The sequence below is a fragment of the Dromiciops gliroides genome, chromosome 3 (assembly GCF_019393635.1).
Source record: "Dromiciops gliroides isolate mDroGli1 chromosome 3, mDroGli1.pri, whole genome shotgun sequence".
Classification (NCBI taxonomy): Eukaryota; Metazoa; Chordata; class Mammalia; order Microbiotheria; family Microbiotheriidae; genus Dromiciops; species Dromiciops gliroides.
The window spans coordinates 9400539-9418229 of NC_057863.1; the positions used below are offsets into that span (position 1 = coordinate 9400539).

At 44.4% G+C, this 17691-nt stretch overlaps 1 protein-coding gene across 1 annotated transcript in view; it reads right to left on the reverse strand.

Moving 5' to 3' along the window:
* The window catches only part of LOC122745349 (LIM domain containing preferred translocation partner in lipoma), a 684962-nt gene that overhangs the window by 631702 nt on the left and 35569 nt on the right, over window positions 1-17691 (reverse strand). Inside the window, exon 2 of the mRNA XM_043990587.1 lies at window positions 4941-5072. The gene's annotated coding sequence lies outside the window, so the exon portion shown is untranslated. The remainder of the gene's footprint in view (window positions 1-4940; window positions 5073-17691) is intronic.

The following is a 17691-nucleotide window of genomic DNA, read 5'->3' on the forward strand; positions in this document are numbered from 1 at the left end:
TTGTTTGGGCAATGAGGGTTGAGTGACTTGTCCAGGGTCACACAGCTAGTAAGTTGTCAAGTGTCTGAGGCCAGATTTGAACTCAGGTCCTCCTGAATCCAGGGCCGGTGCTTTATCTACTGTGCCTCCTAGCTGCCCCCAGATCTTAGCCTTTATTAAGGGAGGAAGAGAAAAAAGACTTAGGGAAGCAATAGCTTCACTGTATCCTGGCCTGTTCAGATCACTCTTGGGCATCGTGTCATCTTCAATTCTTCATGGTCCAGTTGAAGAAAGCTACTGACTTCCATTGGCAGGTGGTACAGTGGATAGAGCACCAGGCCTGGAGTCAGGAGAATCTGAGTTCAAATCAGGCCTCAGACACCTACTCACTGTGTGACCCTGGTCAAGTCACTTAACCTTATTTGCCTCCCTTTTCTCATCTGTAAAGTGAGCTGGAAAAAGAAATGGCAAACCACTCCAGTATCTTTGTCAAAAAAATGAAAACCAAGAACAAAAAGAGACAACTGAAAATAATTAAACTGACTTCCATCCATTAGTGAGTGATCACCTCATAAGGGGCCTAGAAAACATGCCACCCAAGGATACAATCTAAGGACTTGAGATCTGGAGAAGAGATAATGTAGAGAGGACATGATAACTGTCTTAAAATAAGTGAAGGGCATTCATGGAGCAGAGTTTGTTCTACCTGGTCTTGGGTTCCAGGACTAGAGTCAATAGGTAGAAAATACAAAGAAGAAGACTTCAGCTATAAGGAAATGCTTAATTAGAGTGATTCAAGAATGGAAGGAGGATTGGCTTTGGTGAGGAATCAGCTTCTCTTTTCTGAGGACTTGGGGTGGGGGGAGGGGAAGCCGCTGAGACACCCTTCAGATACGGTGTGGGTGGGAGCTAAAGCAGGTGTCCTGTGAGGCTCCTTATAACCCTTCAATTATTGAATTATTGGTAGGCAGGGAAAGTGCTATACTTCATGGCATAGCTTAAAAAAAATAAGGCTCAGAAAAGTTGTTGGAGTCATGACCTCATATGGAGTTTTCTTGGCAGAGATACTAAAGGGCTTTGCCATTTCTTTCTCCAGCTCATATTACAGATGAGAAACTGAGGCAAACAGGATTAAATGACTTGCCCAGGGTCACACAGCTAGTAAGTGTCTGAGGCTGGATTTGAACTCATGAAGATGAGTCTTCTTGATTCCAAGTCCAGCACTCTATCCACTATGGCGCCCACTAGTGGCCCAGGAAAAGTACTCCCCCAAACTGAGCAGTAAGTGTCTAAACCAGAACTTGAATCCAGATCATCTAACACCAGGTTCAGACCTCTTCACAATAAACTGAACAGTGGGGGGAGGGGGAGAGATGAGGAGGAGGCAATCAAGGCTTCAGGGGAAGATAGCATTTCAGCTTGGCTAAGAAGGACTTCAACTGGCATGGATGGGAGTGGAGAGATATTTGAATATAGAGAAAGGCATTAGTGAAATCACAGAGGCAAGAAAGTATGGAAGGATACAGAGAAAGTTGAGATGTCTGGTAAAATGGGTGGGGGAAGAAAAATAGATTTCAGAAGACGTGCTTGGTGGCTTCACACTGGTCCTTTAAAGTGGTAACGAATGCCTATACCAGGACGATAACAGTAGGAATAAAAAGGAGAGCCATAAACCGGATGGTGTGAAGGTGGAATTGACAGGGTTTTGATCATTGATTAGCTATGATTACAGAGAAAGAGGGATCAGTGGAAGATAATCCCAACCAGGGACACTGGGTGAATGCTGGGGTCAAATGCAACCATGACCAAGCTAAGGAAAAAAGAGAAAGGAGTTGCCAATCAGCTCAGAAGCATCAGAGAAACCAAGGGATTAAATGGAAAGGAAAGAAACTGATGAAGTACTTTGTGCCAAGGATGGAGATACAAAAAGAAAATTGAGAGATACAAAAAGAAAATTAAGAGAAGCAGTGCATAAGGAGGGCTCAAGTTCACATTCAGTTCATGATGGGTAGAAAGATGGGACAGCTCTTCAGGAAGGTGAGTAGCAGGGCAGATGGTGAGGTCCAGAAAAGACTAGAAAGAGGTGGGGGGAAAGCCATTGTATTGGGTGATTAGAGTCATTCTGGTGGACTACAAGGGCTGACAAGAAAGAAGGTTTCAAATAGCATGAGGTATATATAGTGGTAGAATCTTTTTCATTTTAATTTAAAGAGTATCATTCATGGTACTTTGTCAGGGCAACTGACTCCATTTCTCTAGACAGCAAAATAAAGTTAAAAAGGCAGAGCACTTCCAAGTCAGGAGGGAGATCATGGGAGGGGAAGGACCACCAGCTAGTCTTTGCCTCCTGGTTCATTAAAGACCATGTTCCTAAAAAGCCCAGGTGCCCAGTAACAGATTTCCTTTAGTTATTGCAATGACCTCTGAGGCTCAGAATACCTGATGTGTATTAATGACATGATGCATTACACACACACACACACACACACACACACACACACACACACACTTCTTCAAAGATCCCAATAATCTAGGTCAGCCAAAACAATGGAGTGTTCATTCATCCATCCCTAGCAACCCAACAATGAGTATACACTGAGAGGATTACATCGATGTGATGTGCCCAGAGTATCCAATCACTAAGCATGTCAAAAGAGTTTAAATCATACAGAACATCTTTTCTGCCATCTAAACATCCATTCTTGCTTTACTTGATCCTCATATAGCAGAAACCTAAGGTCCCTTCAACCCATTAGCCACTCTCTTGTAGAGACTCTTCAGATTCTCATGGTCTAAATGGTAGCGGCCAGAACTGCACACAAGATCCCAAAGATCAGGTCTGAGCAGGGTAGAGCTGAGTAAGGCCATCAACTCTCATATTCTGGACACTATGCCTGTCTAAATAAGTACCCATTGATTGATGGTTGAATCCAAGATTACTCTCTCTTTTGGCTGTGAAATCATACTTAAAGATCTCATACTGAATTTGTCGCCCACTGAAAACCTTCATGTTATGTTCACACCAACTATTTTCTAGACTTTTTCATCTAAAGCATGTGAAATAGAGTTTTTGGTCCCAAACTTTAACTTTTACATTTATTTTGACCCATGCAGGATATCTGTACTAAAAATATATATGTTAATATTTGCACACTGCCAAGGAAGGACTGTTTGCAAAGGAGTGATAAAAGTCCCTTGGAATTCAAACTTATTAGTGAGACAATCTCTCTGGGACTTGTTTCCTCAATTTAAAAAAAGCGAGAAAATTGGGATATGTGATCACTACAGCTCCTCCTCTCCATCTGCTTTTGCTTTTCCTTTGGGTTGGAGAGTGAAGTTGTGGAAGGACACATTTGACATCCAAGAGGCCTAAATGATGGAGCAGACCCAGGAAGGGGAGAAGAAGAAAGGGTGATCATCATTTATCAAGTATGGTCCAGCTTCCAGGACTTAGCATCTATCTAAAAGCCCCATCATCTGCCAAATAACAAAAGGTAATAATAGCAGCCTGAATAATTAGGGAAAAAGTGCTGACTACACCCAGAAACATGTGTATCTTATTACTACACATGGGGAAGTCAGCTCACATTTTCTGATCCAGCAGCAGGGAAGTATGGGGAATTTCTGAATTCTCTCTTACTCAACATAAACATTAGGAATAGGCAGCATCTCTATCTTCCATGAAGTTCACAGGATCATCAAGCTGGAAAGGACCTCAGGGGCCACTGGTCCAAACCCCGCCCCCCCCATTTTATAGATGAGGGAACTGAAGCCTAAAGAGGCTAAAGGACTTGTCCAAGCCATATGGGTAGAGCAAGTGTCAGAGGCAGGATCTGAACCATGCTTCTCTGACTATGCTATGATATCTCTTGTACATGCCCAATGACTTTTCGGTCATTTTCACTACCTACCAGAGAGCCATTCATGGTTTTCCCCAATGCTGACATCACTCCAAAATTCAAAAAGAGAAAGGAAGGCTATATCCCCAATGATGCAAGTCCCACTGGCTGACCAACATTCCCAGAACCTACTGACCCGAGGGTCAGGGGCTCAGCACTAGAGACCTCATTCCAAACTTCCTCACTGCTGCTCCATTAGTCCAGGGAGGCAGACAAGCCTCTGAGCTTCAGTCCCAGGGCTATAGAGTAAAAAGGAAATTCTTCTGACATTTCCCTATAGGATAAAAGAGGGTTCTTTCTCCAAATGCTAAAGCAGCCAGGAGGGTAAGGTGCGTGGGTGACTGGGAAGATGCCAAAAGCTGACAGCCTTCGATCAGGGTGCAAGATACAAGATCCAGACCAGGCCTCCTTTTCAGGACTGGTCTCCCACCTCTCTACTGGGGGTTTCTGGCTAAAACTGTACATTCCTTTACAAACATAGCAAGCGATGAAGTCATCAGCAGACAATTCAATAAGAAGGCCTATGGAAACCCAGTCGAGAAACAGCCAGATAGCCAAGAGCTCACTTTCCACAGTCCCCACTGGAGCTGTTCAAAACATGTAATGAACCACCAGTTTTCAAACTCCCAGGCTCTCTATCAACTGGACTCCCAGAGGGGCTCCAGACCTAGATGATGCCAAATGGATACTGGGTCAAGTAGAGTTCATGGAGGTGAGATTTGGAAGAAACTTGGAGATCCTGGATTCCAGGTACCAGGCCTGAAATGTCTGCCCTGGAGAGGCTCCAGGAATTAGGGCTCCCAGATCTGTGTGGTGAGGCTACATAGGAGAATACAGAGACTATGTTTGGAAGCTGTTTAGCAGTGAGAAAGGAGGCACTTCAAAGCAGAAATTCATCCAGGGCTCTGGATAGTTCCTATCCCAATACAGAAAAAGCATCTCCCATCTTGCCATGCCTCCTGTCCCAGACAGCTGCCCAAGGCACACTGCCTTGTCCCTGAGGTCCCACCTCCAGGTCCTCATAAGCAGAGGCTCAAAAGCTAATGGGGAATCAGTACATACCAATGACGTCTCTGGCTAGGGCAGGTGAAAAGATGACTCAGAAGAAAGTCTGCACTGGAGAAGCAAGTGAGCCCTCCGAGGGCTTCCTCTGGGTCTCTCACAACAGACACCGCTTGAGAAGTCTCTTCAAACCTGTTGAAAGCAGAACCTTCCCATCAGTCACAAAGGAGAGCCACCATATCCCTGAAGTAGCTGGCAACCCTGCCCTCAACGATCTGCCCCTGACCTAGGCTCCTCCACCTGGTCCATTTATTGTTAACCTGGAGAGGAAAACATGACAAGGGGATTCTCAGTGGAGCCTCAATCATCCAGAGAAGGAACTGAACCAAGTGGCTCAAACTGCCGCAGGACTCGGGTCATAGGCCAGCTCTTCACTGTGTGACTCGGAACCAGTCCCATAACCCCTAGGCACTTTGGATCCCTCACTAGGAGTTGGAGCAAGAAGAGACTGGGGGAAGGGGAGGAGGAATTTAAAACAAGAAGGCAAGGCTTCTTGGAAATGTAACAGCCATTCCCAGCTCAGGGGGAAACTAGAAGCTCATTTTGTTTAGAGACAGGATCCTGACATCCAATTATCAGGATCTCAGCACTTGCTACTTCTCTGGACTTACAGTGTTCTCTGTAAAACCACCCTGTGAGTCGGGGGAGGAGGAAAGCATGGCAGGGCAAGAATCTGATTTAGCTGGGGGGGGGGGATGAGGTTCAGAAGGGTAAGCTGATCCATAGCCAGAACAAGCTCCTCTTCCAGATCCCCTGCCCCACCTGCTCCAATGCATCTTCTACAGACTTCCTAACCTAATACAGTCATTTCCACCAGGTTTGATTGCCCTAATCATCTCACAGAGTCACAAATTAGGAGATGACAAAGTGGCTTTCCTGAAGCACAAGTCACTCCCCTGCCTCTTGAACCTTCAAGTGCTCCCTATGGCCATTAGGATAAAAAGCAGATGTCTCCATTTGGCTTTTAACATCCTTCCAAATCTGGTTTAACTTATCCTTCTAGAATGACTTCTAAATGTGTTCCCCGTGGGGGCACATGAGACTCTATGCTCTAGAGTCTCAAACTGGCCTAGTTACTGACTGACTGTTCTCTCCATACCCTATTTCATCTCCTGCCTTTGCCAAGGCTGACCCTTCTCACCTCCACCTCTTGGAACCCTAGATACATAGCAGCCCCAGAACAAGAACCACCACTGCTAGAAACCTGTCCTTATCCTCCCAATTGTTAGTACTTTCCTCCTCCTGAAATGACTTTGTCTATATTTAAGATCAACATATTGCCGTACCTTTTGTCATCCCCTCCCCCTCCCCACTCTACCCCACCAACCCTGCCTCCCAGTAAAATGTAATTAGCTCAGTGGAGAACTTTTCTTGTCTGTATCCCTGCCTGGCATGGTGCCTGGCTCAGAGAGAGAACGTCAGAGGATCACAGATTTAGGACTTGAAGAGACTCTCAAGGTCTGATCTCCTTTGATTTACTTTATAATGAGGAAATTTAGGCACAAGGAAGTTAAGTGAACCACACAGTTACAAACTAGTAAGAGGAAGACATAAGATTTGAATCCAGTCCTCTCACTCCAAAGTCAGTGTGCTGACCATTGTTCCTAATCATCTAATAAAGACTTATTGAATTTAAATGACAAAAGCATGAAGCAAACCAGAAGACCCACAGACTGGCGGCCAAGAGTCAGCTATGGAGAAACTCAGTCTATTACAGTTATGCTGGCTCCAGGACAGAAAATTTAACAGCCATACCTTTCTAGGTAGGGCACAGTCTGGCCCAAGGGAAGATTTAAGATGCTCTTGGAGCTTGGAGTTAAGGCACTTGCTACATCCATAGCCAAAATACCTGTGGCCCAGATGAAAATCAAATATATTCCCACGATACAGAGCTGGAAAAAAGTCTTTAAGACCTATCTCTTAAGCCAGGAGAGCAGTAAGAACATCTCTCCCCACATCACACCACCTTGGAAGTGCCAAAACCATTCAGACCTCCAAAATTAGCTCTGAAAGTAGCACAAAAATAGTCTGAAGCTTGAGACAGTGCCTACTCACTCCCAGGAATGCAGAACCTAACTTTAACAAAGTTCAAAGTCAAGAAATACACTGGAAAAAAATAAACAAACAACAAGAAAAGAACTTGGCCATAAAAAACTACTTGTTTGTCTTTCATTCTTGAATAGGACCAGGACATCAGGGGTGATGTGATGACTTGCAGTGAATTAGAATCAAGTAAGGCAAGACAGTGCAAAGTCACCAACCTTACTCTCTTGTCTGGAGCCATCTGGGTTCAGTGACAAAATATATATATCAGCATGACTGATAAGGAGATAGGGAAGACCAAAATATAAATTCAGAAGAAGACAACACATGTGAAAACAACTAAAAAGCAAAGCCTCAAAAAAAAAAAAAAAAACCAAACTGCTAATTGGACCCAAGCCCAATAAGAATTCCTAGATGCATTAATGAGAGAGATGAGCGGTAGGGGGAAAAAAATGGGAAAAGAAATGGGTGGTGTCAGAAAATTTTGAAAAGAAAATTAACAACTTGGTAAAGAGAATCAAAAATTCACTAAAGAAAAGAACTCCTTGGAGGCAGCTAGGTGGCACAGGGAATAGAGCACTGGCCCTGGAGTCAGGAGGATCTGAGTTCAAATCCAGCCTCAGACGCTGAACACTTACTAGCTGTGTGACCCTGGGCAATTCACTTAACCCCAATTGCCTCACCAAAAAAGAAAAGAAAAGAAAAGGAAAGAACTCCTGAATAAAAGAGAATAGGCCAAATGGAAAAGGAAGTACAAAAATTCACTGAAGAAAAAAAGCAGAATTGACCAGGTAGAAAAAGATACAAAATCTCACTGAAGAAAATTATTCCTTAAAAATTAGGTTGGGGATATGGAAGCTAATGACTCCATCACACACACACAAAGCCAAAGTCAAAAGAATGAAAATATAGGAGAAAATGTAAACTATCTATCTCATCATAAAAACAACTGTGCTGGAAAATAGATCCAGGAGAGATAAGTTAAAAATTATTGGACTACCTGATCAAAGAAACAGCCTAGATATCATATTTCAAGAAATTATCAAGTAAAATATCCAGTAAAACTGCCATGATATCTTAGATCCAGAGGGTCAACTCAAAATTGAAAGAATCCACAAATCACCTCCTGGAAGAGATCCCAAAGTGAAAACTCCCAGGAATATGATAGCCAAATTCCAGACTTTCTAAGTCAAAGAGAAAATACTTTAAACAACTAGAAAGAAAACATTCAAAGATCATGGAGGCACAGTCAGGATCAGGTAAGATTCAGTAGCTTCTATGCTAAAGAAGCAGAGAGCTTTTCATATGATATTACAGAAAGTAAAGAAGCTAGGAATACAACCAGTAATAACCTACCCAGCAAAACTGAGTATAATCCTTCAAGGAAAAACTTTACATTTGATGAAATAGAGAATCTTCAAGCATTACTAATGAAAAGACCAGAGCTGAATGGAAAATCTGAAATTCAAAAAGAAGACTCAAGAGAAGCATAAAAAGGTAAACATGAAAGAGTATTCACAAGGGTCTAAATAAATTTAAACTTTTAAAATGGGAAGATGATACAAGAAAATTGTTCCAAGGTCATATTCGTATGATCAACCACAGTCAGACACACTATACATTGACCCCAACATCATGATGGCATTTTGGTCCTTTTTCCTCATGAAGTACAAACAACAGTTTTTAAGAAATTTATCATTATTAGGGCAATTAAAAGGAACTTACAAAGATGGAGGGCATGGATATAAGTCATCTTTGTAAGTCAATTTTGTTGGAATGATCTCAAAAAAAAATAAGAATCATAAAGAGGAATGCACTGGGAGAACAGGGAAGGGAGAGGTAGAATGGAAAAAATTTTCTTACATAAAAGAGGCTTTTACAGTGGAGGGGAAAATGGGGGGTAAACAATACTTGAACCTCTCTCATCAGAATTGGTTCAAAGAAAGAAGAATATACACACACACATACACACACATACATGGTTATATATAAAAATGTAACTTACCAGAGAAAGAAAATTATAGACCAATTTCCCTAATGAATATTGATGCAAAAATTTTAAATAAGATATTAGCAAGGAGATTACAGCAAGTGATCACCAGGATAATACACTATGACCAGGTAGGATTTATACTAGGAATGCAGGACTGGTTCAATATTAGGAAAACTATCAACATAAAAATGTAACTTACCGGATAGGGAAATAGGAGGGGAAGACAATAAAAGAAGAGGAGGGTGGGGGTGATAAAAGGGAAAGTGGATTAAGGGAGGCAATAGAAGCAAAATAGGATCTTAAGAAGGGACAGGATAAGAAGAGAAACAAAAGAAAATGGGATGGAGGGAAATACACCTTAATTGTAACTGTAATGTTAAAGCAGAAACAAAAAGCAGAATGGATTAGAAACCAGAATCCAAAAATATGTTGTATTAAAGAGAAAAAACTTGAAACAAAAAGACACACACAGAGTTAAAATAAAGGGCTGGAGCAGAATCTAATATTATGCTTCAGCTGAACTAAAAAAATGTCAGGGGTAGTAATCATGATCTCGGACAAAGCAAAAGCAAAAATAGATTTAATTAAAAGAGATAATCAGGGAAACAACATTTTGCTAAAAGGTACCATAGACAATGAAGTAATATTAAAAATGTTTACAGTAAATTTCCCTGATAAAGCCCTCATTTCCCAAATAAATACTGAGTGTAAAATTGAGTCTTATTTATAAAAAATAAGAGCCATTCACCAATTGATAAATGGTCAGAGGATAAAAGCAGGCAATTTTCAGGAGAAGAAATGTAAGCTATCTGAAAAAATGCTCTAAGTCACTATTGATCAGAGAAAGGCAAATTAAAACAACTCTGAGGTACCACCTCACACTTATCAGAAATGACTGGTGCTGATAATAGGTACATCAATAAACTGTTGGTAGAGTAGCAAACTAGTCCAACCATTCTGGAAAACAATTTGGAACTAGGCCCAAAGAGCTATCAAACTGCAAATCCTTTGACTCAGCAATGCCACTATTACATCTATATCCAAAAGACATCAAAGAAAAAGGGGAAAATATATATACATATATATATATATATATATATATATATTTATAGTTTCTCTTTTTGAGGTGGCAAAAAATTAGAAATTAAGGGGATGCTTATCCGTTGGGAAATACCTAAACAAGTTATTGTATATGATTGCGAGGGAGTACTATAGTGCTGTGGGAAATGATGAGGTGGTGGTTTCAGAAAAACATGACAAGACCTATATGAACTGATACAAAGTGAAATGAGAAGAACCAGGAGATCATTGTTCACAGTAAGGACAATGTTGCAATGATGATCAACTGTGAAAGACTTGGCTGCTCTGATCAATACTGTGATCTGAGATGATTCCAAAGAACTCACAATGAAAAACACTATCCAATTTTCTCACTTTTTCTTTTTTATTTTGATATGGCTAATATGGAAATATACTTTATATGACTTCACATGTATAATTGATATCATATTGTTTGCCTTCTCTGGGTGGGGGAAGGAGTGGGAAGGAGAGAGAGAATTTGGAACTCACAATTTAAAAAGAAAAAAGTTAATAGTAAATAAAAAATATATTTTAAAAGTCAAGAGAGAAGGCTTTTCAAAAGGAGTCAAGGACAAGCAGGTCAGTATTGGAAATAGAAGGCTGAATTTGAATTATAATTACCTCCTGGCAAAAAACAAAAACAAAATCTCCCTACATCATACATAGTGGAAAAGTGAATAAATCAGAACTTCTGTTTCATAGAGAATCACCTTCACCACCCCCTATTCTTTATATTTTGAAATATTCATAGATGTTTATTAAGTTTATGATAAAAAGAGATTTTTTTTTTTAGATACCCAAATGTCCTCTAAGGTCCCTTCTAACCAAAATCTATCATCTCTAGGACCATAGATCATGGGCTAAGAAGGACCTCAGAGAACACTCAGTCTAATCCCTTTCAATTTCCAGCAGATGAAACTGAAGCCCAGAGAAGCTGTCACTTGCCCAAGGTATACAGTTGAGCCACCAAATCCAATTTCAGAAAGACTGTTGACATTCATGGCCACTGTCTCTTCCCAGGGCAATGTGCACTCAACCCCTTATGACTGTGGTTAACTCCATGTTAAGTGTATCCCATGACTGGGGACCATGGAACTCACTGCTCCTCCTCTCTCCTCCCCTCCCCTCGCAGTTGTTTCCACAAGCAATGAGAAGAGCCTTCATTGGAGAGACGCCAATATCAGCATCCTTTCTCTTCCCTCAACCAGAATCCAGATTTAGCTTCAGGGAGGGCTGGGCTGGAGTTTGGACATCTCCTAATCCAAACACCTCACTTCACAAAAGAAGAATCTGAGAAGGGAAATGACCTGTCAAAGGCCACACAGCTTTATGAATGAGGAGGCAGTTTCAGAGACACATGGCAAGATCTACATGATCAGCCAGTCAGACACACTGTACATTGACCCCAGAATGTAAGGGGGAAAAGGGAGGTCAGAGTTAGAACTCCGGGTTTCCAACTCCAAAGCTGAAGCTAATTACATGGTGCCATGGATCCTTCTAAGAGATGCTGCCACCCTCCCTGACCAACATATGGAATCTAGAGTTGGGGACACCCTGGAGTTTGTATTAGCCAATCCCCTCATTTTACATATGAGCAAACTGAATCCCAGGGATGTTAAGTGCTTTGCCTAAGGTCACATAAGTAGTGAGCATCAGAGGCTGGCTTTGAAGTCCAGTCCCCTAGTTCCTGACCTAATGTTCTCTCTTACCACATCGACTTTACTCTAGTCATTACCTTCTCCAGGAAGAGTCTTGGAGTAAGTCCCTGTGGGGAAGGAGCACTGGACCTGGATTCATAAGGCCTGGGTTCAAATCCCATCTCTCTCATTTACTAGCTGTGTGACCATGAGCAAGTCTCCTTAGCCTCTCTGGGCTTCAGTTCTTCATCTGCCCAATGAAGAGAAGAGATTAACATCTGTGAGGGGGAGTCCAGTTCTCCTTGCTAAATTGTTCCTGACATCACACCTAAAGCCCCCTCCAATTCTCTCCGACTGCTCCTGGCTCTGCACTCTGGGAAATTAATGCCTCTTCCACACAACAGCCCTTCAAGGATCAGGGGCTACTTATCCCAAGCCCTTCCATAAGCACCATCCCCTGCCCCCAACTGCCAACCTGTGCAGTTTCACAGGAAAGAACAAATTAAACAACATCTATTAAGCCCACTACTACCCTAATGAGAGAAGAAAGGATGAGGGACTGGCCAGGCTGCAGAAAGAACCAACCTTCTGGATAATGCTCCCAAGGAAGCCTGTGTTGCAGACACTTCTGGCATGGCCCAAACAAGCAATTTTCTCCCCGAGACCTCCTGTGGTCTTAATCACTGCGCACAAACCTTGTCGGCAAATTGCTAGTTCGAATGGCAATTTTTAATAAGCTCAAGTAGCAGGCCCCTGAATGCATGCTGGAAGGTGAACTCTCAGTGCCCCTGTTTCCTGATCTCTGAGCCTGGGCAAGGGAGGGCATCTGAGATTAGCCTGCCTGCTTCCAGTAGCAGGGGGTAATGACTTGCTTTGATTTGTGTAAGTCATACCTGACAGCCTGCATCCAATTCCACACATCCCATTTGTATCTAGACTGGAGAAAGGTGTGATTCAGGTCAAACCTTGCCCTAGCGGGCATCCTCCCATCTGGTGCCACCCTTGGGAGTTAACAGGTGCATTCCACACTAACTAGTATGTTAACTAGCATTCCATGCTATCTCCTGACAGAGAGTCTACACTGCCAGCAAAGGGGTTCACAAAGCTCCTTCAAGCCTCTAAAATAATTGTAGAGAGGTGTTGCTAGGCAATGTGCCCAAGCTCCCTACCTCCTCTGCCCAAGGGGTAATGTCTCTCCAGCTTCATGCAATCCTCATTCCTATAAGACAGTCACACTGATTAGGCACTCGAGCCAGGCTGGACTGGGGCAGAGAGCACTACCCAGAGGCCTTCCAAGGACACGTGCCCCCTGACAATTTCTTTACTTGATTTCTCTTCTCTATTCATGATAGATTATTTCATTTGCATGCACTACTAATACTGAGCCTCCCAAAGATTCTACGGTTAACGCTTGGATTCTGCGGTACCTTTCCCACTGGCCTGTAAGGTGTCTGAGAGCAGAGACACTGTCCAGCATCAACACCCATGACATCCCAACAATGCAGTTAGGACACATCAATTATAAGAGTTTTACTTAAAACCATCGCTGTTTCCATTAGCTCTACATTCAGAGCTGCTCCGCTGCAAATGAGTGAGGGTGTGCAGGAGGATGGGGAGAGAGGAGGAATGTGGCCATGCCCCCGAAATGGAGGTGAATCGGTTACTCAGGGAGTGTCTCTTCTGCTTAGAACTATGGACCATGGAGTCATGGAAAATGTTGTGGGCTTTCAGTCAGATTCAGATCTTGGCTTTGCCACCTATTAACTCTAACCTTCACCTCCTTATCAGGTGAGCTGAGGAGCTAGGACCTCCAAGGGCCCTTTGGGTTCCACCGCCAAGAGCTTCCAGAGAGCTTTGACCATCAGAAACCACAACCACCTTATTGGGCATAGCTGACATTGGCACAGCCCTTTGAAGAGGGCAAAGGGCCAGCCTTTCATTATCTAACTAAAGCTTTACAACTGAGCTATGAAGCCCTACTGTCCACATTGCTATACCCATTTTATAGACAAAGACACTGGGGCTCAGAAGTGAAGGAACTTGCCCAGAGTCACACAGGTTGTATCAAGGGATGGTTTTAACCCAACTCTTCCAAAATCCATATCCAAGCGTCTATTTTAAAAAGTGTTGGGGGCACAGATTCTGGTTGAAATCCTCTGGGGTCTGGGACAAATTCCTTCACTAGCCAGGACCTCAGTTTGGCCACACTGCCAGGGATGGTCAACTCAGGATGGACAACAGCTGGATGTTTTCTTAAGTTAATTTTCTGGACAAAGTTCCCCTGCTTTTGACAGCAAAAGGATATCTGGCTCTTTGGATCAGAGAGAAATGGCAAAAAGAACAGACACTGTATAAAACATGCATTTATCTATAAGGGTCAAAAGCTGAGAAAACAGACAAGAGACATGGCAAAAAAAGAGGCAAGAAATCACTTCAGAGTGGTGGGTTCAAGTTGAGGGCAGAGTTCCCTTGGTGACCAAACTAGCATCTCTTCCCCATCTCCATCCCTCCTCTTCTCTGTCTCTCCCTCCCTCTGCCCTTCTTTCCCTTCCTCTCCCCTTCTCTCCTCCCTTCCTCTTTCCCCTCCTCCCTCTCCCCTTCACCCCCTCCTCCTTCCTCCTGTCTCTTCCCCCCTCTCCCTCCCTCTGCCCTTCTTTCCCTTCCTTCTCCCCTTCTCTCCTCCCTTCCTCTTTCCTCTCCTCCCTTCCTCTTTCCCCTCCTCCCTCTCCCCTTCACCCCTCTCTCCTTCTCCCTCTCCTCCCTTCCTCTTTTCTCTTCTCCCTCCTCCTGTCTTTCCCCCCCCTCTCCATTCCTCTGCTCCCTTTCTCTCTCTCACATAGGCACACACACCTCTCTCACTGCCTACGTGCAGAGATCAGGGAAGCTGCAGTCGCTGTTCCTTGTGGTGGCAGATGTCTCTGAAAAAGGGCATGTGCCCATCAGTCTCCCCCACTCTGCTCCAGCCAAGCAGCCCAGCCGTTGCTGGGTGTCCTTCCCTGGCCCTAGCCTGTGACCCCATAGAAGCGAATCCCCTGAGTTTCCTATTGCCCTGATAATTCACAGTACTATGGACTCAGGGACAGAAGGGACCAGGGTTCAGTGGAAGGAGGAAGCCGGGGACTCTAAGAGGCGGCGGTGAGGAGGGACAGAGAGGGAAGACTAGGCCCCACCAGACAGGACTGCTCTCCCTCGCCAGCACTCATCCTGCACTGGCAGAGTCACTGCTGGCCACGTCAGCTCGGTGCTAAAGAGAAAAGTTCAGAACCGGCCCTCCCTCCACCGGCTCACAGTCCAGAGAAGCTCCTTAGCTACCCATTGGTCCTCATAGTAAGAATAAGAATAAGAATAATGAGGAGGACGAGGAGGAGGCTCCCTAGGGTTCATTCACATCTTGGAGGTGAGGGGCTTGGGAAGACAGACCTAGGAAGATGATGATTTAAGGAAAGAGGCAGACCAGCTGTGGGGATGGTACAGAACACAAAATAGCAGTGGCTATAGAAGACACATGGATAGATACAGTCAAAGACTCTTCCCTTTTACAGTCTGACAACTCCAGAAGAGAGCAAAAAAGCAGCCTGGTGGGGTGGTCCTTGACAAACCAAGCCCCTTCCATGTCTTGAGATGGTGAGCTCTATGCCGGGGAGAGTTTTGGGTGTGGTTGAGACAGACAAGAATTATGTGATAGAGCTGGGGAAGGGAGAGAGCAACAGAGACTTGTTTCTGAAGAGGACTCACCCTAAGCCCTGCCTGTCTCCATGCCTCAAACCTAAGCAGGTTGGAAAGGTGGCCCCTGTCCCTGAGCCTCCAAGTAAATACAACAGAGAGGAATGCTGTTCTCACCCAGGGACTCCCACTGTGAGAGGGCAAGGTTCAGTAAGTAACTCAGCACTGGGTTACTGGTGGGAGGAAAGGATTCTGGGCTCAATCATCTAAAAAGAGACTCAATCTCTTGGACTTTGCAGAAATACGTGTGTGCGTGTGCGTGTGTGTATGTGCATGTGCGTGTGTGTAAATCCTATTACTTGTCCTCATGGCCATGCATATTTGCAGGACACAATTCATAATACTATGTTAAATGTGGCTCTGTTACGTAGGGGTTAGACTAAGCAGGTAGTAATTTGTGGGCAAGAAATGGCAAGAATTTTCTGAAGCTTCCTCTTACCCTGAGGATAATATCCCAAATCCCCAGCCTGTCGTTTAAAGCCCTCTACAATCTGGCACCTACATCTCTTTCTAGTCTTGATTTCCCTTCACACATTCTCTCATGAACTGAACTAGTTGTTCCTTGGACATGGTGTCATTCTCCTGCCTCCAGGCTTTTGTAAAGGTGATCCCCCCCCCCCAATGCCTTCTCTCTTCAGCTCTGCCCTTTCAAACCCCTAGTCTCCTCGAAAGTTCAGTGCAGGTGCCACTGCCGACTTTCTCCCTAACTGCTCAAGGGCCCCCATGCCCTAATTAATAAAAACAATAATATTGGGGCAGCTAGGTGGTGGAGTGGATAAAGCACCGGCCCTGGATTCAGGAGGACCTGAGTTCAAATCCAGTCTCAGACACAAGTGACTCTGGGCAAGTCACTTAACCCTCATTGCCCTGCAAAAAAACCAAAAAATAAAAAACAAAAACCAACAACAATAAAAAGCCTTAACATTTCTTGAGGCAGCTACGTGGCACAGTGATAGAGCACTGGTCCTGGCCCAGGAGGACCTGAGTTCAAATCCAGCCTCAGACACTTGACCCTTACTAGCTGTGTGACCCTGGGCAAGTCACTTAACCCCAATGGCCTAAAAAAAAGAGGAAATACGGACACTTTTCTGGATGAGCAGAAAAATGCTTCTGTTGGACTTCAATGGACTAAACCCTGACCCTCCCAAACATCTATTTCCCTGGTCACCATTAGTGACTCTGTAGACGGTCTGACTGAAGGAAGTCCTCAAAAGAATCGGGAAAGTGAAGCAGATAGCAGGAAAACTTGGCAAAGGGGGACAAAGGTCTCTGACAAAAGCCCTTCCAGGAGGCCATCGGCAGAAGGGTAGAATTTGGTCAAGAAAGAAAGCAGGGCTCTCTGGAAAGACCCCTCCCAAGGCCTTGGGGAACACCACAGGCTGCTAAAAGGCCAATGAAGCCAAGCAAAGCCCAGGCCCAGGTCACTGCTCTTCACATCTTTACATTCCCATCAGCAGGGACTTCCTTCCCTTCCATCCTTTCACTCATCATGGCCGCAGTGACTTGAACATTCTGCCCCACCCCACCCGGGGCTCTTACACACTCAGTTAGTGAGGAGTCAGAACCACTTCAGATTGGTTCCGCAAGGGCCATTGCATTTATCTGGTGCAATTCGATGGGCAGGAAGTTGGGAGCCAGCCCACGCAATCCTCTTCCCGGGTCCCACTGTTGCATGGACAGGCCACACACTTCTTTCAGACGACAGCAACAGGACCAAGCTGGTGGAAAGGTTTCTGGTGGCAGCCTGGGCTCAGACTGTGCAAACCAGCTCAGTTGGAGACAGTGGCCCAGCACTCAGCCGGCCTGGGGGTGGGGTTTCGATCTCCACAACTCTCAAAGGTCATGGAGGAAACGTCTACTCCAACAACAACAACAACAAAAAGCCACAGCTTTGAAAAAGCAGACTGAGGTTGGTTGGCTTGTTCTTCAGTTTTGCACATGTTTGTTTAATTTTCTGGGGGAAAGAGGCCCACCAGGATGCCTGAAACGCAGGGCAGGGTTTGGGGAAGGAGCCCGGATGAATCCGATGACATCACACCCAGTCTAAAGGGGCAGGAACTCTGCTGGGACTGGGGTCTGACGGCTTCCTATTTGTCTTTGTCCGATGGCATCACATGCTAAAAGCTCTGAATTATAGAAAGTGAGAAGCCAAAAATGAGGTCATCCCAGGGGCTCAGATGCCAAGTGAGAAATACATTAACTGGATGGCTTCCTTTGCTACCCGCCTCCCCCCAACAACCTTGCCCTTCCTTGACCCTGCCAGCGATGGAATCAG